Below are 10,822 nucleotides of genomic sequence, written 5' to 3'. Positions count from 1 at the left end.
TTTGATTCGGATTTTCCAACTCATTTAACACATATAGAAGAAGTTCTTCGCAGACTGGAAGAAGTCGGTCTCAAGGTGAAGTTAAGAAAATGTAATTTTGTGAAAGGAGAACTAGTGTATCTCGGACATTTAATCTCTGGTGATCAGATCAAGGTAGATCCAAAGAAGAATGAAGCCATTCTAAGGTTCCCTCGCCCTAATAGTAAAAAGGACGTTAGAAAATTTTTAGGACTAGCAAACTGGAGAAGAAAATTCATAAAGAACTTCTCTGTGAAGACTGCAGCAGCAGCTGCTTTCCAAAGCTACCAAATGGAATTGGAGTCCAGCTCAAGAAGAAGCTTTTTCTCAGTTAAAAGAAGAATTAGTAAGTACTCCAGCTTTAGTGCAGCCGGATCTAGATAAAGAGTTCTGTATTCAGAGCGATGCCACAACTAAAGGTTTAGGGTGCATCCTATTTCAAGAGCAAGGAGAAGATAAAGCTGTTGTTCAGTATGCTAGTAGAAAATTAAAGAACAATGAAAGGCATTATTCAATTCATGAGCTTGAATGTTTGGCCATCTTATTTGGAGTGAATAAGTTTGAAATTTATTTGAAGGGTAGACATTTCAAGATTTATACTGACCACCGTGGATTAGTATGGCTACAAAACTCTAAGAACTGGAATTGCCGTCTTACTAGATGGTCCCTCAGATTCCAGTCCTACTCTTTCGAGATTATTTACATCCAAGGAAAAGAAAACTTAGTACCTGACGTGCTTAGCAGATATCCAGCGGAAGATGAAGATGTGGAACCAGAAACCAGAAATTTCCATGTGAACTACATCTGGCAGGAGCGAGATGAAATAGAGGAGGTGGAAAGTTGGATAGAAGCTCAAGAAGCTGATGACTTTTGCCGGCCTGTCATCAAAATCCTAGAACAAAAGGAAGAGCAAGATTCGCCTGCAGAAACAAAAGTTAAGAAGTTGTACCAAAGATATGGTAATCTTTTGTTTAGGAAGAGTTCTGGAGATGAAGTAACGTGGAAGTTGTGTGTTCCAGAAAAGTTCAAGGAGAAAGTTAAGAAAGAAAATCACGACGAGCAGGGACATTTCGGCCTAGCCAAAACCTTAAACCGAATTAAGACTCGTTATTTTTGGCCAAAATTGAAGGCAGATGTAGTTAAGCATGTTAGAGATTGCCTCACGTGTGCTAAGACTAAGATGGATAAACTAGGAATCCTTAAGGACAAGCTGCACATAAATCAGAAGGATCCTCACCAGCTGCTGTCCATAGATTTAATTGGAAAGTTACCTTCATCTCAGGGATACCAATACATCTTGTCATGGTAGACGTTGGTACAAAGTTTGTCTCAGTTTATCCCTTACGGCGAGGGACTGCAAGAGAAATAATAAATATAATGGAGAGAGGGTACTTTTCCCACTTTCCAAAAGTTAAGGCCATATTATCAGACAGGGGTACCCAGTTTACTTCAGGACTATGGAAAGACTACCTTGACCAGAAAGGCATAAGATATTTCTTCACGACCGCCTACCACCCAAGCAGTAATACAATCGAAAGGATGAATCAAGAAATTGTAAGGTTACTCAGATTGTTCTGCCATCGTGAACATCAAAGTTGGTGTAAATTTTTAACTGAAATCTGTTGGCTACTCAATAATTCGGTATCTGTAGCCACTGGCTATGCTCCTTCAGAATTATTCTTCAACAGACCCGTTCCTAACGAAGTCCTTGATCATTTCAACTGGCCTATCAACGAAGTAGACCCGCAAATCTCCAACTGGAACCAAAAGCTATTTCTAGCCAAGTCCAAAGAGCGCACTAGAAATATGAAACGAAAATTTAAGACTAAAGGCCATGCGCTCGAGCTGCACGAAGACGACTTGGTTGTTGTTCGAAATCATAAACTTAGTTCGAGGAAGAATAGAACAATAGCTAAGCTCTTCGAGGTGTATATTGGACCTTATTTAGCCACTGATCTTCGGAACAACACAGCAATGTTAGTTCACCCCAGGACCAGGCAACCCGTCGACCGAGTCAACTTCGACAACCTTCGCCTCTACAGGTGTTCATCGGAGCGAAGAAGAGAAGTGGTAGGGGAAGAAGATGACCTAGTGACTAATGTGTAGGAGAAACAGACTCTTATTACTGTCATTTTTTCTATTGAATTTGAAATCAATGTTTCATGAAAATGTTTCATAAATTGTAAGATTTAAATTTCTTCAAAATTTTTGCCCGAGGTAGGGGCATATGTAACGACCCTGTTTGGTCGCCATTTAATTATTATTAGACCTTGCGTGGTCACTATATTATTTTTAATCTGATGAAAGAGTTAAGCGGAATGTCCCTGCGAGGCGTACGCTTTTAGTTTAAATGTATTCAGTAAACGTTAACGGTTCCACCTCTACGTTTACGAGCTTCACTCATTATTAGACCCTGCGTGGTCGCTATATTCTTTTTAATGTTATCAATTATTGTCATTTACATCGTTCAACGTGTTGTTTAGAATAGCAGAGTCCTGCGAGGCTCATTATTAATTGTATTATCTGAATGCACACAGTTTTAGTTTATATTGTCACGTGCATCTAGTGATTTTCCCACTAGTGATTTCTCAATGTCAAAACCTTGATATTTCTCAGTACGAAGGTTGCAATATGTAAAAAAATGAGTTAGCAACGCGTACTTGTAGTAAAAATTTTCACCACCCATGCGCCACCGCGAGTATAAAACCCAGCGCAGCGAGACCGGACCTCAGTTGGCTCCCGGATGTCAACTGGGAAACATCCTGGAAAAAACCGGCCATCCAGCCAGAAGCCTAGCAGCCATCCCAGAAGGAAGGAAGGAGGAAGGAGGAAGAAAGAAGAAGAAGAGCCTAGCAGCAACCTAACTACCCGGTCTAGGTGCCAGGTTCTACCTGCCTGGCTTGTCTAGGAGCACCTAGACCTCCTTCCTAACCTGCCGCCCTTTTACAGGAGACACCGGTCGGCTTGCCGATTCCTAGCTAACGCCGGGGGTGTCGCGGCATCCTTAAATCCTTTACCCTGCGCCCGCTTGTCGGAGGTGCCGGCTGGCTTCGGCCAGTTCCTAGCTGTGGTTGGGGGTACCGCGCACATACTACTTTCTCTTACAGGGGAGCCCGTGACGTCAGCAGAGAACAGCGCCCTAAATAAAATTAGGTCCCTATACTCCCCCTGGCGCCTCACTGCGAGGAATAAATTGAATGGTCCCTTCCCCCCTTTTGAATCCAGAAGTGGTGAATGCACGTGTATGGTAAATGTAAATGCACTTGAGTGATAAAGGTTAAAGACTAGTGCGCTAACAGACTTTCTTACGATAAGTTTATAATAAACATATATATATATATATATATATATATATATATAAAGCTGTTGTTCACGTTTTACCCAGCAAGCCCTGAGATATCTAGAATCTGTGTTCAACGACTGGTAAGAAGTTAGCATTTATGGGTAGACTTTTGCCGTCCTCCTAATTGAAGTGTTTAGAGTGTGGTGATTTTGTGTAGGTGGGACGTTGCAAAAGATTTAAGAATATTTTAAGGTACAGTTTTAGAGTACATCCAGAATGTTTTAGTTTCACTGGAAGAAGAGTTACTGAAATTATTATTAGTTTTATTAACAAACTCAACAAACATTCCCATAGTAGTTACAGTATCAGAAACAGAAAAATGTATGTTTACGTATTTTTTTTTATGTGCTTTAATCAAACTGTTCAAATATTGTACAGGGCCATTTACTAGAAAAGGATTTTCTAAAAATATATATATATCTATGTGCATGGTGCCAAAAACCATGCAAGCAATTTTAACCATGTTCTTTTAAAAATAATTTAAAAAATCGATTTAAATACAAATAATCTACAAAAATGTTGTTCTTTTAAAATAAAAATCGTGATTTTTATCCGCCCTGGAACAAACTGAAGGGTATGTTGATTAATGAGATGAACTTTAATTGCACGTGTGTAAACCTTTACAAAATATTATTTGAAAAGAAGGATGAACTGAAGAAGATACAATGAATAACTTGTAATTCTAATTCAGTGCATATCACCATCACAATACTATGTAAATTACTGACACATTATTTATTTAATTAGTTTTCAAACATAAATATTTATGATGGAACATTTTTTATATTAAAATGTGTACATTTTGCGTACCGTTTTTCCTTCAGAAATATATGAAAAATGTCCCGTTTTGATGTTCTAAAATTCTGGTCGCCTTACTATAGTGTGCTACTCGAAAAATGGCAAATAGGTGTGACAGCGTGTGAAATCTACTGGTGCACGATGTAATCCAATCGTAATCACTGAACTCGCTTTTTCTACGATAAAAGTAACACGTTAGCTTTATTTTCTTAATTAATTTTTCAGGGACTGCACGAACGCAGTTCCCCCTACCAAAAATTACACGCGCGAGACATCCACGTTTGGGATATCTGAGGGGGTCAGCCCACCTGAAGTACAATGGAAGGGAGTCGCCCCGGGGCACCGTCTTGCTGATCACGGTAGTCCCTGCGCGAGGTACATATGCTTTCGTCCTAAGAGCCGCCACTCTTATCAGATTTTGTCAACTGACTGCTATTCTGTGCTGCAATATAATTGTAATTTATTGACGCTATAGTCTTTCTAACTTACTTAAATGTTAGTTGATACATAAAAATGCAATTTCGATGGTGAAAACATAATAATATACATTAATATTAAACTTCATTGTTTATTGCCAGATAATTGATAAATAACGATCTATCATCTGGCGGTGTATTTTGGAACACGTAATAGGTTTACAAATAAAATGCAACGAACAGATTATTATTTTCTCTCATACTTGTAGGTACGTACACACTGTAAATACGACTTAGTAAAAAACGAGCAAAATTTAGTCACTTTTGACTAAATCCAGTACTCATCTGTGAAAAAGTAATCAAAGACAGACTGTACAAATTTGTTTCTCCGTACTTAAGCTCTAAGCAACATGGTTTTCTTCCTGGTAGCTCCTGTCTTACAAACCTGTCTGTTTTACTCTCACATGCTATGAAATGCATTTCAAATAATTCACAATTAGATGTAATATACTTTGATCTGGCCAAAGCCTTTGATACTGTTAGTCATCGTCTTCTGATTCACAAATTATGCAATAGATTCAACATTCATGGCAAATTTCTCACCCTTCTCACAGATTACCTTAGCGATCGCCAACAACGTGTCGTTCTTCCTGGAACTGTTTCTAACTTTCTTCCTATCCTCTCTGGAGTTCCACAGGGTAGTGTTCTAGGACCTCTCTTGTTCTTATTATTCGTCGATGACCTTGCCGACCATCTCACAGCTCCCTCTAGCAATTACCTTCTTTTCGCAGATGACTGTAAAATTTTCAGGGAAATCTCCACTTCCGACGATACTCATCTTCTTCAGAATGATATAGCAACATTTACTTCCTGGTGCCTGACATGGGACCTTACATTACATCCTGACAAGTGTACTACTCTCACTATCTCTCTCAAGAAGAATCTGTTAAAGTCATCTTACTCCATCTCTGGCAATAACATCAAAGCAGTATCCTCTCATAAGGACCTAGGCATTGTTTTCGACCAAAAGCTCATATTTGAGGAACATATTTTATACACCACAAAAAAGGCCATGCGTCTCTTAGGTTTACTCTACCGTTTCACTGAAATTAGTGACATTTCAGCCCTCACTTTGTACTTCAAATCATTTATCTCCCCAATAATAGAATACTGCTCTCCCGTCTGGTCCATGGCATGTCCCACTCACCTCTCCAGAATCGATTCAGTCTTTAACTTCTTCCTAGCTATAGTCCGTCACAGGGTTCCCTCATTACGCAATTTTTCATCTCCGCATCTCTTGTCTTTTCTAAACTTACAAACTGCTTATCAGCGACGTTTGCAGAATGATTTCAGTTACTTATACAAAATTGTGAATGGCAAAATCCGCTGCAACACACTCCTTGAGGAATTCCACTTTAGAGTACCTATGCGCACAACTCGCAATACAAGGTTATTTTATACAAAAAAACCTAGACTGGAAACTCAAAAAAGATCTCTCTTTTATAGACTTGCCACACAATACAATGATCTCCCCTCAAATATTGATATATTTTCCTCCGAGTTTGCCTTTCGGTCTTCTATCAGAAGAAATACTTGTAATTAATATCACATAGTGCCATCTCTTACTTATTTTTTTGTTCATTTGCTATTCACTTTTATATTGTTTTGTTACTCTTAATTATTTCTTATTTATTTTTATTTATTTATTTTATTTTATTTTTTATCTTTATGCTTATTATAATTATTGCTTTCTCATTGTTGACAATTTCAGTGTAAAATGGCCACCTGTGCTGTATCTGAAATTTTCTCAAATAAATAAATAAATAAACAAAATAGCAGCGACCCGATTTTCGTGAAAATAATTTCATTTCAGTGTGTTATATAAGCAAATGTAAGAAATCGATTTAGTCATTTTTTTACTAAAATTTAGTCAAAATTGAATTGAAATGTAATGATCCCATTCCCATTCAAAGTTAATAGGGTAGTTACAAGACAGAAGTGTCCGTAACTGTACAATGCATATAAATATTACAACTGTACGTACCACTGTGTACCCACATGTTAGTGCAAGTAAATACATTTTTGGTTGTATCTGCTTTCAGAATAAAAATACCCTGTCTCCTGTGGTCGCCTTTATCAAGCATATAATATAAATGTTAGATAGGGCTGAGCCAATACCATTTTGAACCGATGCCGATACTTTCCCCGATTCCATCCGATACCAATGCCGATACCGATACTTGTATAATTCCAATCTAAAATAACAAAGGCTAGTTACCGAGTCATACTAACGCATCACATCTCATTGCTTTAATGAAGTTCCAAATTATTCTCATGTAGTATTATAACACTTCAAAATGTCTTATGATATTTGATATTTGTTTCTTATGTGAACTTCTCTCTATACCCAGAGGATGCAAAGAAAGTGGCTTTTGAAATGTTGCAAGATATTTTAAAGTGTTGCAGTTACATCAAAAAATAGGTGAATTATGTCTCTTCTTCATTTTCACATAAACACTATTCATTCTTTTCCTTTGGGTTAACCTGAAGTGGGAGAAAAGCAACGTAAAATATATGCAAATACAGTTATTAAAATAGCGCTTATCTGGCCGTCTGTTTATGCTATGCTGTACATCAATCTCTGTCATATGTAATACAACAAGTTGCTGCAGTATCGGCAGATATCAACTGTCACATAAAAGACACAGAAGGGAAGAGTACAAAAAATATGTTGAATCCACAATCCTCCATTTCCGCTTGAATGCAGATAAAATAAAATGCAACCACAACCTTCACGCGCCTTTTCCAAGAACTATGCAGTTATCTGGCCCTGAAACAGCCCAGAATGATGATGATGATGATGGTTTTAAAACCGTCCATCTTTCTTTCCCAACGAGTTTGTGAGCAGGAATTGGAAATTAATTATTTATTTTATTTCCACACAGCCTTTACCAGGTAATTACATGCCTTCGAAAAGTTTTGTCGCAGCTTTCCCTTTACCAGTGGCGATGCTAGGCACCTAGGGCACTGCCCCACAACAATTTTAACATAAAAAGTTCATCTGAAGAGACGATCGGTATATAACTATTTTCTTCCCTCCACTCCTATGTTGCTGCAACCAGACGTACAGGGTGTGCATCCTGTGCGAGGCTAATATATTTCTGCGTCCTGTCAGATATCAGCTCTGCCCTGAGACGTGACGTCACTGACTGATTCAAAGCTTTACAGCATAGGCAAGGGACGGTACCCCCTCAGAATGAAAAAACGCAAAATTCGTAGCCGTCTTTGGGCAGCGGACGAGGTGCCCTGCCCAATCATGTTTGCCTCGTTCACCGTTCAGTGTTTCCAACACTTGGCAGGCACTTCATTCGCTCTTCCAGCCTTCGTACTTTCACCTTTCTCGGCAAGATGCAGCAATAAGCTAGAAAAAAAATCACTCGAATGCTTTTCTTCGCGCTTGTTCCGGCGACCTGAAAAGTTGACAACACTTTTTATTGCACAAACTAGTCCCTCGATGTTTTCAAAAAGATCCTCCTTCCTTTCCATTGTATACGGATTTGGATTTGAGTTAGTGTGTGAGTTTGCGTTGCGTTCCATCTGTGTGCGTATTGATCGCTTATGAATTTTTTTTTTTTCGCGAGTGAAAGAGTTTATAGTTACTGTACGTGTGTATTTATTTGTGTCTGTGTTCCAGACAACTTGACATGCAGATTATCTTCGTAAGTATAAACGAACTTTTTGGGGTGGGGTACATGTCCAATGAAAAGTGTTGTAACTGAACTTAACGGTGCATCATCTTTCTAGTTAGTTATTGATATTAGATCGGAATTTGTTACATTTCATTCCAAATAGTGACCCATTGTTCGAACAATTTACTTACTCTATGTCACAGAACTCTTCTCAAAAACCTTAAAGAGAAATTTAGAGGTTATCTGCCCCCCTCCCCACTCAAAAGAAAAATGTGCCCTGCCTGTCTGGAAGGGCACGCGCCACCCCTGCCCTTTACCCATGTCTTTGCTTCCCAAGAGAGTATTGTCCATTACTATTTTATGGGAAAACTGCATGCGGAACTTCTTGTGCTTACCTTACAATCTGTCATATGGAAGGGTGAAGGAACTTTTGAAAACAACAAATGTTGCTCTTGGAGCGATTCTATAGACTGAAAGACCATGTTATCGGTGGAAAAATGTCAACTGATGCTTCCCGATACCGATACCACTTATATCGGCTGATACCGATGCATCGGCATTGGCTCAGCCCTAATAAATATATGCCAGTAACCAGCGGCGTAATTACGGAAGCTTTTGGATTGATAACCCACTTCTAACGACAGAAATATTCACGGCCCATAAGTCAAGGTAAAAATAGCAAAACGTGCCAGAGAACGAAACCAAAGAGTATGAATTTGAATCTAAAAGTTTTCCGTCACATTCATCTTTTGTTATATACTTGTGTATTTTATAATTTTATCACTAAAGTTGCCTGTAGTGTTTTGACAGGGCTAGGGTAACCATACTTTCCTGTTTTCACCTGGAGATTCCGGCGTCCGGAGAAATATCCTTTTCACTAAAGTTCAGCCATGCTAGTCAACGCATAAGGAACGCGTTGCTACTATTTAAATCTGTGTTACAGTTACTGAGCTCAAAAAGTAACGCAGTTACGGTTACTCATTTTTAAAAGTAACTCAGTTACAGTTACATACTTGAGAGTATCTTTAAGTTACTTTTAGAGTTACTTTCTGCTGGAAAATTTCTTGTAGAAATATTAAACACAATCATTGGTCAATATTGCAATGAAATACGTATGTCAAAATTGCTTGATTGACTTGATTTATTTTACTTCGATTTTCTTCCACTTTTGGCTAATCGCGAAGATGAGGATCAGTGATGATATGATGAAGGGACAGTCACAGAGAACGCCCATGTCCAGGCAGGGATTCGAATCCGGAACCCTGTCGTCGTAGCGTGATGTGCTAACCACTCCGCCACGCAGACTAGCGGCAACTATATGAAGACTTGCATGTGTTTTATTTATATTTCTGGTGTATAATGTGCCTTCATATAATTACAACAAATAAAAAGGTGATACAGGGAGTCAATTTTGCTTCAATTATTTTAAAGCGAAAAAACATTCTTCCAATACAGCACACAAATGTCCAAAAGACATCCATTGGATATCTCTTGGATATGTCGGAAGTTGTGCATATTCAATAGATATCCAAGAATATCCAATAAACATCCATTGGATGTCCCCTGGATATCCATTTGTCCGCATACGTGATATCCAGAAATGAATATCATATGGACGTTTCCGGATCACTTTTGGGTATGTTTTGGACATCAAGTGGGAAGTTATCTGAACATTATATGCTTTGATTTAGATAATTTTGCTACGTACTATGGATATCGTATGGATGCGAAAAGTGCATTTTTTTAGACTACGTTTGGATATTATCTGAACATAATTTATCATTAAAAAAAACTTTTGTGAAGCTAAGGGGACGTCATAGATTTGTACACATTGTATTTGTAACATGCACTTATCTCTCTCTCTCTCTCTCTCTCTCTCTCTCTCACACACACACACACACACACACACACACACACACATATATATGTATATTGATGCGTTCATTCCTTTAATGATCATAAACACGGGGATCGTGATTGTGAACGCTTGGAGGTCAGATGGTAGAGCAAGGTTACGTTTTATGTTCCCCATACAATCTCGCTAACAGGCCCCTGGCAGAGACTGGAAAGATCTCAAGGGATATTCGACGAGTGCATCTTACCTCTCGGCCAAGTGGATGAGTGTAGACGTCAGGCGACAGAGCACGGAGTCTTGAGTTCGACGGCCCACGGTCTTTCCAGTGACAGGCGACTAAGCACAAGCTGGTCTCTTCCGTATTTGTCAGTATCGAAGTATGCAGAGTCTCCTGACGTCATGTGTTTCCGCTATTTGTGGAATGTTACCTTGTGTTGTAAATTGTCGCTTGGCCAAGTACCGATGTCTGGAGAGAGATTTTTAGCTTTCTACAGAGTCTACCTTGAATCGTTCCACAATCGATATAATATATATTGTTTACATTGTTTTCATAAATTTCTACTCCATCTGTGGGTAAAAAAACATATTTTCAACCTGTCTTACTCTTCGGACAATGTTAGCTATTTTTGCACACTAACGAGGCTCTGGCGTCTGAATGAAGATTTAACATAATCCTTTGGGGCACTTTTGTTGTATCCTGTTG

At 38.7% G+C, this 10,822-nt stretch overlaps 1 non-coding gene across 1 annotated transcript; it reads right to left on the bottom strand.

Moving 5' to 3' along the window:
- Window positions 1-4,380: 4,380 nt before the first annotated feature.
- On the bottom strand, window positions 4,381-4,542 carry LOC145995411 (U1 spliceosomal RNA). Its single transcript, XR_014442466.1, has one exon. It is a non-coding gene; the product is annotated as a U1 spliceosomal RNA (small nuclear RNA).
- Window positions 4,543-10,822: the final 6,280 nt, after the last annotated feature.

The sequence above is a fragment of the Lepisma saccharinum genome, chromosome 11 (genome assembly GCF_977018435.1).
Source record: "Lepisma saccharinum chromosome 11, izLepSacc3.1, whole genome shotgun sequence".
Lineage (NCBI taxonomy): Eukaryota > Metazoa > Arthropoda > Insecta > Zygentoma > Lepismatidae > Lepisma > Lepisma saccharinum.
This window is presented reverse-complemented; position numbering and strand designations above follow the sequence as displayed.